The 23,814-nt window shown below is 41.1% G+C and overlaps 1 protein-coding gene across 2 annotated transcripts in view; it reads right to left on the bottom strand.

Moving 5' to 3' along the window:
* Positions 1-23,121, bottom strand: part of GALNT3 (polypeptide N-acetylgalactosaminyltransferase 3) — a 47,488-nt gene extending 24,367 nt beyond the window's left edge. Inside the window, exon 1 of one of the 2 annotated variants that reach the window (XM_067027523.1) lies at positions 22,599-23,121. The gene's annotated coding sequence lies outside the window, so the exon portion shown is untranslated. Of the gene's footprint in view, positions 1-22,290; positions 22,540-22,598 lie in introns of those variants that run through there. The other variant, XM_059052395.2, reaches the window with a different exon arrangement.
* Between the last annotated feature and the right edge of the window lie 693 nt (positions 23,122-23,814).

A 23,814-nucleotide genomic window follows, 5' to 3' on the forward strand; every position in this document is an offset into this window, starting at 1 on the left:
AACGATGGCACTTCAACAGACAACCACAAAGCAGCGTGATATGATGGAGACTACGAAAGCACATGGAGGATATGGAGAAATGTTAGGGAAAATTTCCCAGCAATGACACCATTGAGCAGAATCTTGACAGATAAGCAATTTTTAGGCTGGTGGACAAGACAGAGGAGAGAGAGGGAATGGTAGATGCAAAGGTATACGGCAAGAAAAGATGTGGTCAATCCTTGGGTACAGCAGAAGTGGAAGGCACAGGCAGGAAAGGGCAGGAGGTGAGGCTGAAAGGTCAGTTAAAGACCAGCTCACACAGTGAATTTGGAGTCTACCAATTTTGTCCTGAATGAATAGAATGGAAAGTACTGAATGATTTTAAGGAAGGATCGTAATCATATTTATGTTTTAGAAAAATCACAGGTTCCTTGGCGCCAGTACAGGTAATGTATACCAAAGAGTTAAGGGGAGCAGGAAGGATGGAGAGAGCTGACTCGAGAGTCCAAGAAATGAGATCGAATGGGACTTGGTGAGAGAAAGAGAAGAATGGGAGGTGGATGGGTAGAGTGATGACATTGACAAAGGCAGGGAATATAGGAAGAAAGATTTGGGATGGGATGTTCAGTTTTGGTCATGACAAATTTGAGGTGCTGGTAGGGTTTCCAAGGTGAGTTCCCATGAGCAAAAAGATACATAGGACTGAAAATTAGGGAAACGCTCTGTGCTAAAGATGAACTTTGACAGTCTTGGGGTACAAAAGAGTTCACCTACAGTATATAAAGTAAAGAAGGCCAGAGAAATAGCTACAATTAAGGGTTAGGGGAGGGAAAAAGAGAAACTGGAAAGAAAGAGCAAAAGGAATGAGAAAACAAAACAAAGAAGAATCAGTGGAGAATAGATTGTCAGATAATGTATCCATGTCAAGTGGATACAATCTACATCTTACCCTTGAGAGATGTTGTTTGACAGTGGTTGATCTTTAAAAGTAAATTTCACGAAATCTGGTCCAATGGGCTTTAGTGCAAACCAGAAATGAACTTTGGCAAAGAATCCAATAGGCTAGTTGTAGTCATGCTCCCAAGATACTAGGGCTTAGGATTCAGGACACTTTCAGACTAATTGGGCAACAATGATCTAAGAGGTTCCAGGGAGATAAGGATGGCCAAATTGAGTTTTCATAGGATAATGGTTCCCCAACCTATGAAATACAACCTGATCACCTTTCTCTCTTCTAATGGCCTCATTAGTTCCACCCTTCTTTCTAATTCCCCATCCTACCCACAAATATGATTTCTGGCATAAAATATTCATGCTTGACAACAGATAAATAGATATAAATTAACTTATGTTCATCCTTCTTTCTGTCTCTGAGACAACCATCAAATATCCCCTTCTCCAGTGCTATTTAGTGATACTAAATTTCTTCAGTAGCCAGGATAAGCTAGATTAGGAATTTGAGAAGGAATGAGGTGGTCTCCTTAGAATGTTTTAACACAATATGGAACAGGAAAGAGTCCCGGGAAAGTATAGAGTAGAAGGAGATGACAGAACGAGATCTTTCTCTTTTTTAAAAAAAAATTATTTATTTATTTATTTATTGGCTGCATTGGGTCTTCATTGCTGCATGAGGGCTTTCTCTAGTTGCAGCAAGGTGGGGCTACTCTTCATTGCGGTGTGTGGGCTTCTCATTGAGGTGGCTTCTCTTTGTTGCAGAGCACATTCTCTAGGGCACACGGGCTTCAGTAGTTGTGGCTCGTGGGCTCTAGAGCGCAGGCTCAGTAGCTGTGGCTCACGGGCTTAGTTGCTCCGTGGCTTGTGGGATCTTCCTGGACCAGGGATCGAACCCATTTTCCCTGCATTGGCAGGAGCATTCTCAACCACTGCGCCACCAGGGAAGCCCCAGAATGAGATCCTTCTACAATAGTGATGGGTTTTCCAAAACATTTTATGCCAGAAATCATATCTGTGGGTAGGATGGGGAATTGGAAAGAAGGATTGAATTAATGAGGCCAGTGGAAGAGAGTTCTTTTTTAAGGATGCATTATAAACTAGAGGAATTCATCAATAGGGTAATAATCCTATACTGTGTGCATGTTTATCTATTTAAGGGAGTCACTCAGTTAGGTTTTAGTATAGGTTATCTCTAATGAGAGAGTCAAGACAAGCTCATAAAGGACATGAATAGTATCTCCCTTACTCATGGTTGTTTTTTTTGGCACTTACCACAATGTTGGTGATGTAATGGGTACCCAGTAAACGTTTGTTGACTAGAAAAGGGATGAAAGAAGACCAAGATTTCATTTACTATCGGAAATAACAAATAGTTAACTTTTGTTAAATGTTGATTAGGTTCCTGATACTTTAACACTTACTACATAAGTTCTCTTTTAGTCTTTACAACAATCTTGCAAAGTTTATGTTATTCGCATTTTACCGACAAACATTGAGAGCCAAATAGATTGAGTGGCTTGGCCAAGGTCATTCAGTTTAAGTGAAAGACCAGTATTTCCCCAACTGTATTCCAACTCAGGTCTGATGTAAAATCCTGAGATTTTCACTGAAGTTTTCTGAAGTAAGGTCTTTATAAAGGAGTCAAGAATTGATGCTATAAATGTAAGGAAGTAAGGGGAAAACCTAGGAGAAAAAAATTACAGATAGCCTCACATCACCTCAAGTGAGGTTTTCTGGACAAATGAGTTAAAAAAAAAAAAACAACTATTTTCAGAGCATGTTTTTGGAAATAAAGATCGAGGAGGATGAGACTGTAGATTTTGACAATGGCGGGTTAAGAAAGTGAGACTGCTTAGTGGTAGAGTCTACTAAAGTAGGAACATGATGCTTTGCTTTATTCAGATTATTTCTAAGGGAATAATTTTCTTTTATTGATTGCTGATCAGTTGTAGATTCCAACATAGATCCCCCAGGGACTGAGTATGACTTTTCTTTGCTGCTAATGTACAATATCAGCCTTGCATTAATAATAAATTACACTCAACATTAAGCATCTCCATCAGTGGTCTTCAACTCTGGATACACATGAACAGAAAGCTCTTTAAAACTGCAGTGCCTTAGGCCCCATCTCTACAGAATTTTATTTTATTTATTTTTATTATGTATTTATTCATTTATTTTTGACAATCGTGGCTTTTATTGAGAGGAATGAACTCCAGCTGTTTGGATCACTATGTATTATTAAAAAGAGACTTTTAAAAACTTTTTTTTATAGCTTTACTGAAGTGTACATGATGCACAAGTTGTACATATTTAAAGTATATAATTATTTTTATTGTTCTAGGGATGGGGCTTAGGCCCTGCTTTTGTTGTTATTTTCAACTCTCCATATAATTCTAAAGGGTGGCAAGGGTTAAGCATCACTGGTTCAGGTAACAGGACTTTGGGCAAAATTAGCACCTGATAAGAAAAGGACTGCATCTGGATCTAGAGACTGTGATACAGAGTGAAGTAAGTCAGAAAGAGAAAAACAAATATCGTATATTAACGCATGTATGTGGAACCTAGAAAGGTGCTACAGATGAACCAGTTTGAAGGGCAGAAATTGAGACACAGATGTAGAAAACAAACATATGGACTCCAAGGGGGGGAAGTGGTGGGGTGGCGGGGTGGTGGTGTGATGAATTGGGCGATTGGGATTGACATGTGTACACTGATGTGTATAAAATGTATGACTAATAAGAACCTGCTGTATAAAAAAATAAATAAAATAAAATTAAAAATTTTTTAAAAGGGACTGCATCTGACCAAAGGCAACCACATTATTAATTTCTAATACTCCAAAGACAGGTTTTCAAAATAAACGCTTGATGTAAATTAAGCAAGTTATTTTGACACGGAGGGATAAGATTAAAAATCCAAAGCAAGAATGACCCAAGGATTCCTGAAAAGTCTAAGGGATTAACTGCTGATATAAATGAGGCATTGAGGTTATATTCCAAATTATGATGTTGTAAAATCATTTTTAAAATATTTTATTCCCATCATAAACATGGAAAAACTGAGACTCTGAACAATAAAAGACATAATCCGAATTAATTAATGAGATAATCCTAATTAATTAACTAGGATTCTTTATTTCTATTCCTGGGAATAATACCATGTTCCTAGACCACACTACTTGCCAAACTTGAAGACCAATATAAAAACAGCAGGAAGAGAAAAACAAATACCATATGCTAACACATATATATGAATCTAAAAAAAAATGGTCCTGAAGAACCTAGGGGCAGGACGGGAATATAGATGCAGACCTACTAGAGAAGGGACTGAGGATACGGGGAGGGGGAAGGGTAAGCTGAGATAAAGTGAGAGAGTGGCATGGACATACATACACTACCAAACGTAAAATAGCTAGCTAGTGGGAAGCAGCCGCATAGCACAGGGAGATCAGCTCAGTGCTTTGTGACCACCTAGAGGGGTGGGATAGGGAGGGTGTGAGGGAGGGAGACGCAAGAGGGAAGAGATATGGGAACATATGTATATGTATAGCTGATTCACTTTGTTATAAAGCAGAAACTAACACACCATTGTAAAGCAATTATACTCCAATAAAGATGTTAAAAGAAAAAAAGAAAAAAAAACAGCCAGTGAAACAAAACAAATCTCTCCAAGACCAACTTCTAATTGGATTATTAAGTTTGAGAATTTAAAAACTCAGCACAACAGCAAGCTCAGGATAGTTGCACATTAGAAATGTTGTATGTGCACATTAGAAATGATTAGCAGACAAAGGGTTTGTTCTTCTTGTACTCTTTCTAAAAATCTTTAAACACGCCTATCCAAAATGGTCAATTGTTAATTATAAAAGATCACATTTGCAGAAGAAGAGAAGGGAACACCATGAAATAGTTTTTTAAAACTAGAAAAAAAAATTAAAATTCGGAGATTTTCTAAATTCCAAATCCCTATAAATGTCTAAAGTTAGAAAAAAATTAAAATTCAGAGAACTTCTGGTCTTAAAAAATATTAATCTATATCTTAGTATATATGTAGACATTACAAAAAGGCATTAATAATAAATAAAGATATCCACAAAATGATACTTTGAAAGGTTAAAACAATATGCACAATTCTAACAGTCTGTGAAACTGGGTTAAAATCAATGAATTGTTCTCAGGAGTAAAAATATGCTTCCATCTGAACAGAAAAAACCCAAAATCTCATAAATTAAAATAATATAACTACAAAACTGTGCTTCCAGATATCTGGACCATGGCTTCTTAAATTATGATGTGGCAATAAATCATCTGGGGATATTGTTTAAATGAAGATTCAGGTGGGAAAACATCAAGATAAGATCCATCATCCATCATTATAGTCATGATTGTCCCTCCACATGAAAAAGCACACACTGCAAGATTAGTTGTTAGTTTAATTTTAAAATTCCACCTAAAAAACTCTTCTAAAGCAATGAAATGTAGAACTTCATAACTGCACATGAGAGTAACATTTAATAAAATAAGCAGACAGTGGTTCTTTCCATTTCTTGTTTCTGTGTTTGTGACAATAAACCTTTACAACTCCAGGGATTTAAGGTCTGGTTCCAGTTGAATTTAATTGGCACAAAGCCTAATTGTTATGTGAAACTTGCTTACAACTTGGGTTAAAGCATGCTTGCTGTAAAGACTTAAGAATTACACAAAGCAAGAAATTACAAAATTACACCCTCAAATCACAGTGTAGATTGTAGATTAACAAAAGTACGCTACTGTGAATTAATACTCATTGGATCTTTCCTATGTATTATCATCTGGATTTTCTAACTGAATTAAAAAAAAAAAAAACAACAACAAAACTTGCCTTGATAATAAACCCTTAAGTGCTTGGGCAGAAATTTTAAGTGCCCCTCATCTGCTGGTGAAAATATTAGGGAATGGAGGAGTGGTAGGAAGTCATTTCTGTTTGTATTTATTGGTGGGATGAAATTTCATGGTGATTTGCTACTGTGGTTTGTTAGTTTTGATTATGTTTTAGTCCACGTTCACATCCTCGCCAACAATTCTGAGAGGAAGTAACTTCCGGATGTATGACAACTGACAGACACTGACGCAAAGCAAACCGCATTGAGAAAGCCCTACGCAGCGGACATACCGCAAAGATCCCAGCTAAAGATCAAGCAAAGCTGCTCTGGGTGGCTGGAAAATGCCACCAGCAGCCAACTAAATGCATGCAATTGTCATAAAGTAGGATGACTTTTGTCATAAAGTAGGATGACTTCTGAACCTAGGTATCTTCAGGTTATGAGACAAAAAACCTACTGACAGATATGACTTCCAGCAACTGTAAGGCACAGGTTAATAAGGAAAAGAGCATGGTCTGACATCCAACTTCTCAGCCACACCTGGTCAGATAAATATCTCCATTAACTTTCTCTTAGGTGAAAGGCTGTAGACAGGATCTTGATTTGTGGACCAGCCAATCTATCTTTACAGTTTGGAACAAACAAGTAATTACAGAGCTACACTTACCCATGGGGGTAACAGGGTAGGTGGGGAGGGAGGCTCACATAATATCTCCTGCCACATCTGCACCTATGAATGAATTTCACATAGCATATAAAAGATATACTACATTATTTATGGCATACTAGAGGGTAGAGGAATTTTTCCTCTACTGGAGTGATTCCAGGGGTTCCACAGATTGTCAACTTAACTGATTTTTCCCCCAGGCAGAAGCACTGCATTTTGAAAGATCTGTCCGTCTAACTATTTACCTTGAAACATAGTTGATGGCTTTGGATTAGTAAGGAGACAGAAACTACATAGTGATTTGAACAAGGAAAGTTTTATCTATTATTAAGAGAGGACTGGAGTAACAGGGAATTGGCTAGTAAGAGTTAACAAGAATGCTAAAGAACATAGGAGTGGTAGATATAAGGGGCAACCACCGCCCCTAAGGCTGAGATGAAGGCCCAGGGAAGAATCATCCCCTCTTGAGGGCTGAGATCCAGAGATCTTAATGGAGATGGCAGAGCACTGGCTCCCTGATGGTGGAAGAGCCACAGAGATGCCTCACTGGTGATACTCCCTTCTGGATCCTGAAAGAAGCCATTCAGAGAGAGGTGTCAAACCCTGGAACTTGCTAGGTGCTGAGGAAAACTGCTGGCTGCTGATGGAGTTGAAAAGCTGTCCTCTGTAGGAGTCTAGTGCACTTTCATGTGCATCTTAGGCCAGTGTAGCTCCAGGCTGGTACCTGAGATAAAATCTGGGCAGCGGGCTCCCTAGACACCCAGTGCTGTGGGGCTCCCAGTGTGTACATGCATAGGGCTAAAGAAAGAGTATGGGGAGCGGTAACCTCGGCTGGGAATAGGTCCATGATGCCTGGGCTCCAGCCAGTACACAAGTCAATCTCTGGAGAAAAGTGCAGAGGGCCAGAAGGTGCCAACTCCAGAGAAAGCTGTGCCATGCAGTTACCTAGCACTGGAGAAAACCATGTGGTGCAGTAGAGGAAAAGTATGCCCAGCAAGAAGGTGACTAGTGAGCCACCCTGAAGCCAGGAAGAAAAGCTCCTTCTACCTTCAGTGTCCCTCCAGTGTCCTCTACTGAAAAGGCTCAGGAGAAATGTTTACAGGGCCCAGTCCATCATTACAAGCAGGCAAACAGAATGACTTTGGAGCTGAGAGGAAATAAATTGATAAGCAGCACAGTCTGCCCCTTTGATGACTCAGCCTCTCTGCCACACATCTGAACTCCTGGACAATAACAAAGTAACTGTTACTTACTATCTCCTGCCACATGTACGCCTATGAATGAATTTATATTCCACCTAACAAGACGCAAGCATCCTTCTCACCAGTGAAGGGGAGACCTCAAAATGAGGAGACACAGAGCGCCAACAGCCATTTTATACACTGTTGTGACTATGTGAATTACTTCTCAAATTCTGTCACAGTCCCACCTAATATTCTGTCACCTAAAGACTAAACTGTAACCTCTAACAACTTCTATGTAATATTTTTTAAAAAAGAAAATGGGGGGACTTCCCTGGTGGTGCAGTGGTTAAGAATCCACCTGCCAATTCAGGGGACATGGGTTCGAGCCCTGGTTCGGGAAGATCCCGCATGACGCGGGACAACTAAGCCTGTGCACCACAACTACTGAGTCCGCACTCTAGAGCCCGTGAACTGCAACTACTGAAGCCCGCGTGCCTAGAGCATGTGCTCGCAACAAGAGAAGCCACCGCAATGAGAAGCCCATGCACTGCAAGGAAGAGTAGCCCCTGCTCGCCACAACTAGAGAAAGCCTGCATGCAGCAACGAAGACCCAGTGCAGCCAAAAAAAAAAAAAAAAGAAAGAAAGAAAATGGGAAGGAAAGAATAAAATTAGTAGCATATACAAATAAACACATACATATAAAAAGCAAAGGAAAAATGTGCAAAGTTACTACAATCCTCATTTATCTAATTGGCCACAGGGCCATAACTGATATCTATGTCTTCCTTCTTCCACTACCCATTCTGAATTTACCCTGTCTTCAGGCATTCCATGCTGTTGATGGAATAAGGCAAATCCATATCCAGAATATTTGTCTATTTTAATGAGGAAAAATCTGCTCCCTCAATGATGGAAAATGTCATATATAATCAACCTGCCACCCAGTGGCTGGCTGGTGCCTGTAGGCACTCAATGTTGGTTTCTCATTGACTATGAGGAACTCAGCAGTAGTGCTAGCAAGGTCAACTTTAGAAAGAAGAAGTCCACGTTGCTTAATCCATGCACACATAGCCTCCACCTCTGCCACTATGGCCACTATTCATGGGCTCACTGAATAAGCATTGGAGTGGCTGGGAAAAAGGCTGACTGACATCCACAGAGTGTGTAATTTTGCCCACTTGATTATTAAGAGCAGTAGATGTCTTATGGTAGGCATTAAGATGGGACATGAATTTCTTCAGGGTCTACTCTTTTGAAAGGTCCATCCTCATACCTCTTCCTCAAAATTCCTTGTCACCAATCTTCCAACCCTGTTCCTCCCAAGTCCCTGACTATATAGTCAAACCATTAGGAACTGCCCATGGCCCACTACATATTTTTATTTCTAGCCCTCTCTCATTCCAGATATTGTATACAAATCATATCTACTATTCAAAATTCTGCTGACTGGGAGAATTTTCCTTCTCCACTGTCCTTCACGATTACTCATGAGTAGGGCTGTAGTGTTGCAGCTGTCCACTCTTGAATGGTACCAGCATAACCTGTAGACTCTTCTGTAAACCAGGCTTGAGGTTTTTCTTCTTCTATCAACTAGACTAAGGAAATCCTCAAGAGGCCAAAGGCATGGGTTGGAGGAAAAGAGGTAATACAACAGGAGTTTCTATCAAAGGAGTCTGAGTCATTTGCTCGTACAACTTACTTGTACTTTCCAGAGCTGCCCAAGCTCTGTCTCTTACATACTACTGGGGCCCAGGGCAGGTCTCCCCCAAAATATGCCTCAATGGCATACATACAATGCAAGAAGGGCACTTTGACCTTCCTGTCTCCCAGAAATCAGGAAATAAATCTCTCATGTGAACGGTGCACTCCCTGAATCTGGTGGTAGAAGGACACCTTTATCGCCAGAGACAGGGAATTTGGGGCCAAGAAGCCTGTATTTTTAAAAAAACCAAACACTTTGTTACTTCTTTAATTTACTACTCCAAGTCCAAACTCTGTTTAGATTCTTCACTAACTAAGCACCCAAAGCCTAAGTTTCTTTGTCCTGTCAATTCCTCACAAATTCATTGTTTGTCTAAAAAGTATAAAAACTGCCTGCTCTGGCCACTTCTTAGGTCCCATTTGCTATGAGAACTCCATGCACACGAATTAAAATGTGTTTCTTTTATTCCTATTAATCTCTCTTGTGTCAGTTTTATTATTAGTCCAGGCACAGAACTCAAGAGGAGTAGAGGGAGATATTTCCCCCTCCCCAACAATACCATGTTCACTTGTTGGCAGACTGCCGCTGGGCATGGCCAACCTTGTGGCCAGGTAGGTCAGACAACACCCAGTTAATGATGAGAAGCCTGGTCCACATGATAAACTGACACCCCATGGCGATGTATTCAGGATCTACCTGGTAGCAAGCCAAAAGCAGTTTGTCAAAGGGTGAATAGTTAGCTGAAGAAGTCAGAGATTTTCTTCAATATCTCAGAGATCTGCATTGTGATTCTGCTATTGGTTCTTGCCAGAGGCTCTGTACAGCATCCCTATTTGCTACAGACACTTAGATAATCATTGAATCTGCTATATCTTAAAGCCAAATTGGTAGCACAGCATGCACTGCGTCCTGGACTTGCTGCACAGCCTTCTCCTCCTCTGATCATCATTCAAAACTAGCAGTCCTATGGGTTACTCTGTAGAAAGGTTGAAGGGGCATGTTCAAATGTAGTACATGTCGCTTCCAAAATCCAAAAGGGCCTTCTGAGCATAGGGACCACTGAATATCCAGAAATGTTACTGAAGTGCTCTTGAATTTTTGTGGGGCTTGATTATTACCCTTTGGTTCTCATATGCTTTACTAAGACATCTAAAGTACTTGCTACTTTCTGCTCATTGGATACAATCAACATGATATCATCAATAGTAGACCAGTGTGATGTTTTGTGGAATGTTGGGATGATTAAGATTTCTAGAACAGAAGAACCAACCTGACCCTGAGGCAAAACTGTGACAATGTATGGTTGGCCCTGCTAAATAAAAGCAAATTGCTTTTAAAGAGGGGATATATGTATACATGTAACTGATTCACTTTTTGTTGTACAGCAGAAACTAACACAACATTGTAAAGCAACTATACTCCAATAATAATTAATTTTCAAAAAAGGCAAATTGCTCTTGGTAGTCCTAGTAAATTCATGAAGTCAATAGCCACACACCAAAAGCCAGGGGATGTGTTGATTTGATCAAGTAAAGACATTGTATCTGGGTCAGCAACTACAGTTGATCCTTGGACAACATGGCTTTGAACTACATGAGTCCACTTACACGTGTATTTTTTCAATAGTAAATACTACAGTATTATGTGATCTGAGTTTGGTTGAATCTGCAGATGCAGAACTGCCAATACAGAGAAACTACATAGCTGGAGGGCCGACTATAAATTATATTCAGATTTTCAACTGCTCGGAGGGTTGGTGCCCCTAATCCCCACATTGTTTAAAGGTCAGCTGTATAGTATTTGGAATCAGCCAATGATTAGGTTTATGATAGTCCAGTCATTCTCTAAGATCCATCCAACTTCTACACAGGCCAAATAAGTGAGGTAAATGGAGACATGACAAACATCACAAGTCTTATTTCAAATCTTTGATGGTGGCATTAATCTCATCAATTCCCTCCAGGATATGGCATTACTTCTGATCTACTGTCTTAGAAGGGAGAATTTCTAAGGTCTTCCACTTAGCTCTCTTTCCACAATGGTCCTAGATCCATGATTTAGAGAGCAAATATAGGGATTCTGCAAATTATCTTATATGTCTATTCCAATTATACTTTAAGGAACTGGGGAAATAAGCACAGAGTGGATCTTCTGACCACCTGGGCACACTGTGAGTCAGGCTTGAGCTAAGACTCCATCTATTCCTTGGCCACTCTAAATCCCCATTTTGACTGGTGGACCACAAGGATACTTTGGGTCCTCAGGAATAAAGTATGAAAGGTCTGATTATTTCCTTTACCCCAAAGTGCAATCTAACAAATGGCTACAGGTCCCTTTGGGGAAGGCTTAAAGGAGGGTTTATGGTGTATGCTTCAGGCAGTGATGCAGTGTTCTTCCTCAAGGGGAACAGGCCTCCACTTCAACAAATGACTCTGGATCTGTGAACTGACTTGGGTTTGGAAACTGGATGAAAGGTCATGACTCTCAACTGTGGCAACTAAAGTCAACTTTCTTGCTACCAGACCTAGATTTTTTCCTGTTATATACACAAAGTGACACTGGAGACGGCCATCTATTTCATTCATTACCTGCCACGAGAAGTCTGCTGATGAATTTACCTTAGACTTTACCCACAGAACCATCTGTGGGCCAATGCCTTCTGATTACACCTATGTCTCTGCTTTCCATTATTGTACAGACAACCTACTTCATCTGTGTTGGTTAAGTGCTGCCACTTGGTTTCTGCTACTATGGGATCCCACCATCTCCACCGAAATCAGGAAGCCAATCTCAATGGGCTACCAAGGAGAGCAGCTACATAATTTTTTCACCAATGCAGGGGCTCCTTCATTGTTTTTTCTCAATACTTTAATGAGGGAAGTGTGTACTGGGCCTTGTCATGGAATATAGTTGGAAGGTGGATGTGCAAGTTGCATACAATAAATCCAGTCAAACATTCCTTTTTTGAAGGAGTCCCAAAACTCACAAGTAGTAGACAATGTCTGTCCACTCATTCTCCTTTTGAGGCCTCATAGCATTAAGGGATAGGGGAGCAGGGGAGTAAGATTGCTTGCTCAAATTGCTATCACTTTGCATTCACCTTTCTATAGGTTTATGCACAGCTCATTGAGTAAATGCTCATTCTCCACCTCTCAACTTGCATTCCCCTCTAGAAAGTGTCAGCAAACTTCCTGTAAAGAGCCAAACAGTAAATATTTTTTGTTCTGTGGGCCATATGGTCTCTATCGCAACTGCTCAACTCTATTTTTGTGGTGCAAAAGCAGCTATAGACAATACATAAATGAAAAGGCGGGAGCTTCCCTGGTGGCACAGTGGTTAAGAATCCGCCTGCCAATGCAGAGGTCACGGGTTCGAGCCCTGGTCCGGGAAGATCCCACATGCCACGGAGCAACTAAGCCCGTGCACCACAACTACTGAGCCTGAGCTCTAGAGCCCGTGAGCCACAACTACTGAGCCCGTGTGCCGCAACTACTGAAGCCCGCGCACCTAGAGCCCGTGTTCCACAACAAGAGAAGCCACCGCAATGAGAAGCCAGCACACCGCAACAAAGAGTAGCCCCCGCTCACCGAAACTAGAGGAAGCCCGCGTGCAGCAACAAAGACCCAATGCATCCAAAAATAAATTAATTAATTAAATAAATTTATTTAAAAAAAAAAAAAAAAAAGGGCTTCCCTGGTGGCGCAGTGGTTGAGGGTCCGCCTGCCGATGCGGGGGATGCGGGTGTGTGCCCCGGTCTGGGAGGATCCCACATGCCGCGGAGCGGCTGGGCCCGTGAGCCATGGCCGCTGGGCCTGCGCGTCCGGAGCCTGTGCTCCGCAAGGGGAGAGGCCACAACAGTGAGAGTCCCGCGTACCACAAAAAAAAAAAAAAAAAGGCATAGCTGGTTCTAATAAAATTTTGTTTACAAAAACAGGTGGTAGACTGAATTTGGCCCAAGGGCTGTAGTTGCCAATCCCCCAGTCTAGAAATTCAAAAAGACTCCCATCTCAACATTTATATATTTCCCTTACTTATCCGTTCTCCATTAGCTGCCACATCCCCAGATGTAAAAGAACAAAATATACTCTCCACAAATCCATAACATTATTTTTTTATTTATGCACAAAAGCAATGTCTGCCTTTAAGATTAGGGTAGACATGTGCCTAATTTGAAGCACACAATATCCTGCCACTGATCCAGTTACCATCTGAAATTTCTGCATTACCCACTCCTCATGGTTAAAGCATGAAAAGACCCTTTTAATATATGTTTCAGTTGGAAATAAACCAATGTCAGGCTAAACTTTAATTTTTCTTTCAACAGCTGGGCTCAAGTAGGATAATTTTCATCAGGACCATACCTAGACAATTACCACACACTGAGGCCTATGAGACACATGCTGAATGCCAAGCTCCACATAGGGAAGGGAGGGGTACCTAATTCTGTGGGATTTGTACTTAATTCTTTAGGCAAAGGGGAGAGGCCTTAATGGATTTTAAGCAGGGTGATGACCTATCAGAACTGAAATTTAAAATGATTGTTCTTGAAGCTGTGCTGAATATGGACTTTTTTTTTCCTGGGGGATGGGGGTGGGAACACCAGAGAGGAGCCTAGAGGTGATTAGGAAGCTATTAAGAGCAATCCAGGTGAGAGACGAGTAGAAGGGGTGTGGAGGCTTGGGATATGATTTGGAAGGTAGAGTTAGCTGAACTCAACAAATAAATCATGTGGAGGTTGGGAATGCTGTTAAATTATAAAGTGTGTTAAATATGGGTTCTTGACTTGTTGAAAAAGACCAGCTAATGACATGCTCTCTACTCTGAATTATCTGCAGAGGTAGACCTGGAGCTAAAATAATGGAGCAAGAAGCCATGAACACTAAAGGAGGTGATGACAAAGTTCAAAAAGATGGGTCATTTCTGAAAAAACAAAGGTCATGGTCAAGAGCTCAAAGACAGCAATTTGCATTAGAAACCCTCTCTGCACTATCAATTGTCCTCCAGAAGGGCCCACTTACTACCAGGTGTTCTTTTACCCTTTACTCTTATCCCATTTGATGCAGAATTATCAAACATGCAAGGTCTCACACTACTCCAGTCTCCATCAAGGTATCAATCAGGTATGAGAATAACTTCTAGAAATTTATCCCACTGATATGCTAGTACTCAAGTGAAATGACAACGTGTAAGCCTGCACATTAAAGCATTTTTTGTTAATATCAAAAGGTTGAAACAGCCTACAACTCTACCAAAAGGGAACTAGATAAATAAATTATGATAGAGTCCTATGATGGAATAGTATGCCAAGTTAAAAACAAAGAAGCAACTCTATATACTGATATGGTGTTAATTCCATAATAATTAAATGAAAAAAAAAGCAAGATTTATTTGCATTTCAAAAACAGAGAAAATATATACATATTGTTTTTGTTTAAAAAACAAACAAACAAACTTTGGTCGCCTCCAGAGAGGAAAACAGTGTATCAGAGGGCAACAAGGAAAGGAAAAGGGCTACTGGGGGGTGGAGAAGGGTTGTTCCATACACATTAGGGAGTAAATAAACACCAGAAGTCAAGGTATCTAAGAGATACGAACTCCCTAAGAAATGTCAGCAAAGAAAAATCCCAAACAATTGCTGTGGAACAGGACTAGAAAGCAATAGTCCAAATAGAAACAAGAGGACAGAGAGCTCCAGGAAGGGACCCATAAATCTGATAGGTCTGATTATGTGGAAAAATCTTACTGAGAAAGGGTTGGATTATATAGAAATAGAAATTCATATATGGAAAAACTAAGCACATTCTTTTTTCTTAAGTGAGTTTATTATTAACTCCATGATTTTAAAAAATCCTACAAGTAAGGAACCATGTTCATAATACACATGCTTGGCTCAGCAGTGAACAAGATTTACACAATAATAAATACATACTAAAATGCAAACGAAATGTGAGAATTATATTGCGACATCTATTGGGAAGTCAAGAAAGGGAGGGCAAGGGGTATGTGCGTGAAAAAGCTTAATATTTATCTACCATAATGGACAGTCAGTAGGTAATGTCAAATATTGATACATTAAGAAATAGCAGTATAAGCATATTATTTCAAAAGGTAAATATGGAAAGAAACATCTAAAAGAGGTGAAAGTGATTGCCTTTACGTAGCAGGACTGGGGGAGATGAGGGTTGAGTGGATTTTTGTTGCTGCTGTAAAATGTTTAATAGTCTTACTTAATTTTATTTACATATAAGTCAGGGGGAAGTACAGGATTTGGAATGAGACTGTTTAGATTTGAATCTTGGCTCTGACACTTCACTAGCCTTGTAGATAGAGGCAAATTACTTACTCTTTCAATTTTCCTGTTTCTAAAGTAGGGGAAAAATAATATGCACCTCACAGAGCAGCTTTGAAAATTAAATGATTAATTCATGTAAGTTGCTTAAAATATGCCTGGCACATAACTGCTCAGTAGTAAAACAGTAACTAAGGACTAATACTTACTAAGACAATAAAAATTAACTTCTGTTACTTGATAAAAATATAAAGGTGTTAATAACTAAAACCAATTTTTTTAAACATATGAGCCACATATTGAAGTCTGCTCCTTTTTGTGAGGAAACTTTTTTTTTTTTAAGTTAATACTCCCAGGTACTAAGTAGGACTTTATTTCTTTAGGCTACAATCTTCACTTTAATCCATAGTTGGAAGGGGGAGAAGACCCAGGAAAAATTCCAGTCACAGTAAGAGCTTAAATTGGAATCTGAAGATAAATTTTAGTTAGATTGGTCAAAATGGGAGGGAAGAGAGTTCCAGGCAGGGAGAATGACGCTTACAGAGACCTAGAGGCAGGAGGAACTTGGCAATTTAAAAAAAGGCTAATAGAACTAGAACAGAGAGTGATGATGTGAGAGGTGTGCTCTGGGAAGGAACTAAATCATGCCAGGCCTTTAGGCCATATTAAGGAGTTTGACTTATCCTGTTAAGCAGGGGGTAACAAGACCAAATATTTTGAGAAGATCCCTCTGGGTGCAGTGTGAAGAATCAATTAGAAAGAAGTTCAGATAGGCAACAGGGAGGACCTTGTGAAAGTATAGGCAAAAGATGATGATAGTGCTAGGAATAAAGAAAAGTAAATGGATTTGAGAAATATTAATTAAGAGGTAAAACTGACAGAACTTGGAGAAGGAAGACTCCTAGGAAGGAATCTTTTGCCTTTTTTTTTTTTGGTCTAGTCTAATTAAATTATATCCTTCAGGTAAAAGCTGACCTCCTAAACTTCTCACCAATACTAATGTACTCAACCGTAGAATATTTGCATATAAAAGCTGTAAGACATTTCAATTACAAAGTTAGCTTTTCACGTAAAATCCAGATCTTGGAACAGAGGCACATAAATAACATCACAAAGGAATGAGATGGAAATAACAGCAACCTAAATTAAATAGCCTAATTAGTTAAGTACAGTGAAACAAGTTTCCTACTTCCCAGTTTCTGCAGTTGTTGCCCATATAAAAGGCAAATATACTGCTGACCAATGCCTCTCCCCTTCCTGTGCCACTTTTACTCTAATATTTTTACTCTACAATAGTCTTAGAGGAAAGAGAAATTTTACATGCTCTGCAAATAATCTACAAGTTGTGTGTGTACACAGATGAAAAAGCAGACTGTATTATATCACATATGTAAGTCACATGATAAAAGGACACCTCACCCAGCTCAGGTGTATGTGGAGGAATGTTGGTTGGGTTGTGCAGTGTCCTCAATGAGGTGAGACCTCAGTTGACTCTTAAGAACCGTTAAAAGTTATAGAGATAAAGATAAGAGGAAAGGAGCTCTCAGCAGTGGAGAGTAATAACAACAACAATAGAAAAAAACAATGAAATCTGTTGCTGGAATAAAAAATTTTGGTTTACGGAGTATCAATTCGTAGTTAAACAAGGGTCATATACTGTGGGACCATTTTAAGGGCCATAGGTTCTCTATCCTGTGAGCTATGAAAAGTCACTACATGACTTGAAGCAGAGGAGAGAGAAGTTCAGGTTTACATTTTTAAAGAGATCCACCACCTCAGGGGTTCTGCTGAGGATGGATTTAAGCTTAACACTATCCACTGATATATCAGGTAGCAGGTGACTGTGGTACCAAAGTCAAAAGTTGATGAAACCCTGAACTAGGGCAATAGAAGGAGAGGAATTTGTGAAAATAGGTGGAAAACCTTGAGCAGATCCGGTGATCTGATAGCTGTGGAAGTTAAGAAAAGAGTAAGAAATGACCTCTGGATTTCTGGCATGACACCTGGATGGTAGTACAGATCCATTACGCATTCTCCAACATCCCAGGAGCCTAATGTGTTTCAAAATTCAGAATATTTTGGATGTTAGAAAGGAGATATGGTTTACATGCCCAATATAACAGTGTACCCCCCAGCAGGGCCTGGGACGGTACCATGTAATCAAACACAGAACTATTTCTGCAGCAAGACACATCCTCCAAGCAGAGTAGATGATAAATAGCTTCCTGACAGTTCTCTCAGGTTTTACAGCAAATGCATTCAAGTTTTGCTGAAAAATGAGTTAACCAAAAAAATTTTTGCTATCAGAGATTTTTTGGTTTTGGAATTGTGGATAAGAAACAGTAAATGTTGGGGCTTCCCTGGTGGTGCAGTGGTTGAGAGTCCGCCTGCCAATGCAGGGGACACGGGTTCGTGCCCCGGTCCGGGAGGATCCCACGTGCCGCGGAGCGGCTGGGCCCGTGAGCCATGGCCGCTGAGCCTGCGCGTCCGGAGCCTGTGCTCCGCAACGGGAGAGGCCACAACAGTGAGAGGCCCGCGTACCACAAAAAAAAAAAAAAAAAAAAAAAAGAAACAGTAAATGTACTAATACTCATAAATAAAATACAGGAAGTAAAACGTTATTTTTTGTTGTTGTTGTTGCTGTTTTGATGGGATAAAGTTTCTGGTTTACACATGTAGAATCTCAGGTAATTATGATATCTTAAAGATGTCCAGCAGGCAATGGGATAGATGAGATGAGCAAACTAGTTTGGGCAGTTTGAAACAATTATAGGGAAAAAAGTGTGGCTGAGAAAATAGTCTCTATTTAGTGCCAAAAAATATGAGCCCAAACCAGAGAATGACTGAAGGAGACTTCACCTAATTGCCAGTAGTCACTAATGACCTAGAATTCAGAATCCTACTTGTCTCTGCTTTGCCATAAGTTAATGCACTTTGGTCTTTTGCCTTTGCTGGCATTGATTTGAATTCGTTTTTGCTATTGGCAGTATATTAATTGTGTTAAGATTATCCATATCATATAAAACTAATTATTCTGATACTAACTAGATGCATAATTAGATTGGTGATTGAAAATACTTCCTTCTCAATCAGATTTTATAATCATAAAAGATCTGGCATACCAAATGTATTTTTACACTTTATGGACCAGAAAATTGAATATGTGTGAAGCTGATTTGGGCATTGATCATTTCCAAAATATTAAATACATCAATATTTTCTTTTGGAGAAAAATTCCTTTTACCAGTAATCTGAAGGCATGTTAAAATTAAAAGCTTCTATGGAAGGCTTAATCATCCAATCAGAGCTTCCAAGCCTACATCCCTACAGGTCCAAGGGATATAATTTCTTAATTTCTCAATCTTTTTTGGGGGGTGAGTGGTATGATTCCCACAATATATCTCATATTTGTCTCATAGTGAAAGAAAAATATATATTAACAGACTACAAACCAAGTAATAAACTTGCCTGTTTAATGATTTTTTTCAGACTCCACCCAGCATTATAACTCAGCCATAAAATTTAGAACTTATAATACAGCTGGACAGAATTCTTTTTCTCTCTCAAACTCTCACTTGATAATATTTGGTATTATCAAGATTATACTTGGTAACTTCAATAGTTACCATCAAAATCCCTTCAGAAAAACCTTTTCAGTTTTTCCTATCCCCAAACATACTACAATATGCTGAGAACCCATTTAAGATACAATAATGTACAATAAGATTTCACACAGTTCTTAATATTTGAGAGTTTTAGTCTAGCACCAGATCCTAGAGTCTCAAGCCCTCCAATAAAAGTTTAATACAGATTATAGTATAATTTTATATATTTTTTAAAGTACAGTTTGATTTTCTATCCTGTGAATGCATGTGTGTGTGTGTGTGTGTGTGTGTGTGTGTGTGTGTGTGTAAGACACAGTAAACTGGTAGAAAACTCAGCCTTAAAAAAAATGTAAATTCATTAGGATACCACTATTTTTATTGTAGGTTCCAGCCCATTGTGGTCAGAAAATCGATGAAAATCAATGTAGTGTTTTAAGACCAACGTTTTTTAAAAGTAAATAATAGAGAACATCCATGCTGTAGGATTAAGTATTGTTTTGTAAACCTTGTTTCATTTATATGCACACACACTTGAGTGTATTGTGTTGAGGAATAGGATGCATTTCTGAGGATTGCAGTCCAAAAAAAAAAAAAAAGTTTAAAAAACTTTTAAGCCAATATACTAAAAGAGCAGATCAGAAGACTAAATTATGTTGTCCGAGTTGACTCAGAAAATTAACTGTGGCTCTGAAATACCAAGAAAGGATTAAAAATCTCCGTCCACATGGCATGTTCAAAACACATGTGATCCACAGTGACAGGTGAAGAATGATGGCCTCACTCAATCTCCCTGGAGTCAGGCATCATCTGGACACGTAGAAATTAGGGTAAATCAGAGTTGGACAAAGAACAATTGACTATTCTGTAATTACAAAGGCCTTACAAACTATATGAAAGACAACAAGCTAACACCTTATGATAAATGAGAATGTAGGTGGTGAAAAGTACAGATAACATGAGTCGTGAGTCAAGCCACTCAAATAATAATGCCATGCCTACCACTAACTTGTTGGGTGAACTGAAGTTAGAATAGCTCTCTCAGCTTCAGTTTATCACAAACTGGATGGGTTGACTAGATATCCAAAGTGAGAAGGGGATCCTAAGAATGCTAGGGCTAGAAGAGATTCCTGATTTAAGTCCTCATTATCTTAATCTAGGAAAGTATTATTTTTCCTATTTTACAGATAGTTTAACTGAGACACCCTGTTACTCTAGCTAATGCAAATATGTTACATTTCTCCCTAAAATTAAGGGTAAAGGTAATCTAATAACATCTGGCCCAATAATCAGTGAAGATTAAATTAATACCCTACACTCAGAGAGCAATACCTACATCTAATTTTTAAATAGTATTTAGCACATATATCTCTCCGTATGGAGACACGATTAAGAGGACAAGTGAGGCTCTTTTAAGAAAAACAGAAAGCACTGGTTAAAGGCATCATAAATAATTATGTCCTATTGTGCTGCGGTTGACTTTTTAACTTTGATTGCACCTTTAAAAAAAAACAACTATATGTGTTTCCTAAGGCATTTTATGCTGTGTGCAATTTAAAATATATTTTTAAAAATTAGCAAAGACAGAACTAAACAAATATAGGCAGTGAGATTGCTATTATTAAAATTTCTATGTAAAAATGTTAGTTACAGCATTGCAAAAAGAAAGATGCTTGGTACAAACTCTTCAGAATGTTTTAACTAATATGTATGTTAGACTTCAGATATTAAAAGTTAAATTTAAAGAAGTCTATTTGTAGGGTGTGACTTTAACCTCATGTATTTTAGACACAAACTCAAAGAAATATTTATACGGTAAAAGAAGCAACAGATTTTCCCACAACCAGAAATTCTCAAATAAATGAATTTTTAACAATACAATTTGAATTTAAATGTCTTCATTATGTAGTATAACTTTTACAGCAGTTATGTTCACTTAATAAGGTTTTCTGAAAACCAGAAAAATTGGTAACTCCATGGAGTTCTAAAAACAGAAATAGTTATTTGATAAATTTGAAGTGAGATGTTTGGATGAATATTTGAGAGAGAAGGATGGGCTTTGAAAGAAAAGGAAATAAAGTCTAAGGTAAGCACCAGTTTCACCCTCAATTCTTAGGCTTCAGAAAAGCCTAATTAGGCAGGGAAAGGAATGTGGGCCTGGCACACCCAGGTTCAGACGTGGCAGGTTCCTGAAACAAAGTTTTTTTGAACCTTTGACTCATATGCCACAGGCAGACCAAAGCCGCGATAGGCAGGTCGTTTAGTCAACAGGTCCCTCAACGCGATGGTGTGCGGTTGGTGAGTGGCAGTTAGATTTCCTCCTGCCACGAAGAAAATAACTTCTCGATCAAACCGGAAAGTGGGCGCAGCTCTGGCTTAGGGAGCGCACCCGGAAAAGTACAGAGACCAGAAAAAAAAAAAGAGAGAGAGAGAGAAGGATGTCCGCGTCCCGACCGCAGAGCGCCTTCCAAACCACTCGGAAACCATTTGAACGGCTCGGGCGGCCGCGGTTTCCAGCCTATAGGGCAGTCTGGGGTCCGGTTGGGAAAGTTGCCTGGACAAGCCGTGCCCTTCTCGCCGCGGGCTCGCCCCTCCGGCCCCCGCACCGGGGCTGCAGGAGACCAGCAACCTGTGAGCCCGAGAGGAAGCCCGCAGCCTCGCGCCCGGCCCTGCCTCTCCCACCCCCCACTCGGCCACCATCGCAGGGACCAGCTCGGGGCCCCCAGGACTTCAGCCCGGGTCCGGCTCTTCTGAAGCCTCCTTACAGAGACCGACAGGGGGCACTGCGAGTGACAGGCAGGACAGGGCAACCCCCGGAGCGCCACCTCCTCCCCGGTCTCGGGAGTCCCTTTCGGCCTCTCCCGAGGGCCGAATGAAACATCGCTCTTGAGACCATCTCCAACCGGCCACCGGGACCTTCCCCGGCTCTCCGCCACGTGAGCCTCCGCGTCTGTCCGACCCCCCCCCCCAAACACACACACCTCCGACGCTGCCCAGGGGCAACGGGTCCCCCGCCCCGACCCGAGCGCCGGCCCGCCGAGTTACCTGGCGGGTGGGCAGGGCAAGGCGGCGGGAAGCGGCGGCCGGGCGGGCGCTGGACGTGGACCGGGCGCCAGGTGCAGGTGGCGGCGGCGGCTCCGGTGGCTGTCGCTACAGTTGCCGATTAGTCCAGCTCCTCCTCCGCCGCCGCCTCCTGCCTTCCCGCGGGGCCTCCGGCGTTGCCAGGGAGAGGCCGAACCGAGGCTCGGCTTCCTCTTGGAGTCTCCCAGGTGAGCTCCAGCCTGCGACGTCGGCAGGGGCGAGGCCCCCGTCCCGCGCCTGCGCGCCAGCCTCCCGCCCCGCCCAAGCCCTACCTGAGCGCTCCAGGTGAGGACCGAGGACCACGCGCGGGGCAAGGGCGCCGTCCCGGGCTGGGCGCGGCCGCTCTGCGGCTCCTCTCTCCGCGGGAGGCGAGGCTGGTCCTCGGCGCGAGGAGAGCCTCAGCCCGTCTGCCCTGGGGAGTCCCGCGCTGACCTGGTGGTAGGGGTCACCTTGTAACCAGAACACGGTCTGGGTCCTTAGGGAACCAGAGGGTCTAGGTTTCCCTCACACACACTTCCCTTCCTCTGCGTTTTGCCAAAGTGAAGGGGTGCGCTGCCCGGAGATCCGGGGGCCCCGTGCCTCCGAGGACCACCTCATGACGGCAGCAGTGGTTGGCTCGTAGGGTTTCCACGAGCAGGGTTCAGCAGCGTCTGTCACCACTTAGGTTCGTGAGCTATTGGGCAAGCCTCCTTCCCATGCAGTCTTGATTTCATCGCTTGACTCACTTCAGCGCAGCTAGTGGTTTCCGTTTCTGCAAGCGCGCGCTCTGGTAGGGGCGCCTCACGTCCAAAGGAGGAGCCTCCCTCTTCCAGAGAAGAGCCTCTGGTATTTGGCAGAGCCTCGCGAATTTGGGGCGCACCACCCCTTCCTGAGTTGCTATCTAAGGACAAACCAATTCCCAGATGAGAGGGAAAGCAGCGACAATAGAGAAAAACCCGCTGTCCTTGTTTGAAAAGACAGTGGCTTCCTAGAGAGGGCTTGCTTCTGCTGGTGTGCTTAAACCCAACATCTATTGGCAAGGTGAGAACGCAGACTCTAGGGAGATGGTGGGGCTTGCCGTTGTTTCTAAGACAAAAAAAAATTTTAATTCCTTTCTGTTTGTCTTCCTTCTGCTGTTCTGAACAAACACTGACACACTCAAAACCAGGACTTAAAATGACCTTTCTACTTTCCTATGAACTTATTCATTTATTTGGCTCTATCTTCAATGTTCACAGGAATATAAATACGAAAAGAGCTGCAAATGTTTTAGTGGCATGCTTAATTACATGTTGGCAGATTTTCCATAAAGTTTGCCTGTGGCCTTCCTCCTGTATTTTGACACATACTCTTATGGTTCCCATTTATTGGTATATTAGTATTATGTGTGACCTAAAGTTAAGGTTTGGAAATACTGGTTAGTACAGTATCAACAGGTGTAGCTTTAGGACTCAGCTAGTCTGACATTGATTTTAGCATCCACAGTACTATTTTATATTACACTCATGA

The sequence above is a fragment of the Kogia breviceps genome, chromosome 2 (assembly GCF_026419965.1).
Source record: "Kogia breviceps isolate mKogBre1 chromosome 2, mKogBre1 haplotype 1, whole genome shotgun sequence".
NCBI classification, from domain to species: Eukaryota; Metazoa; Chordata; class Mammalia; order Artiodactyla; family Physeteridae; genus Kogia; species Kogia breviceps.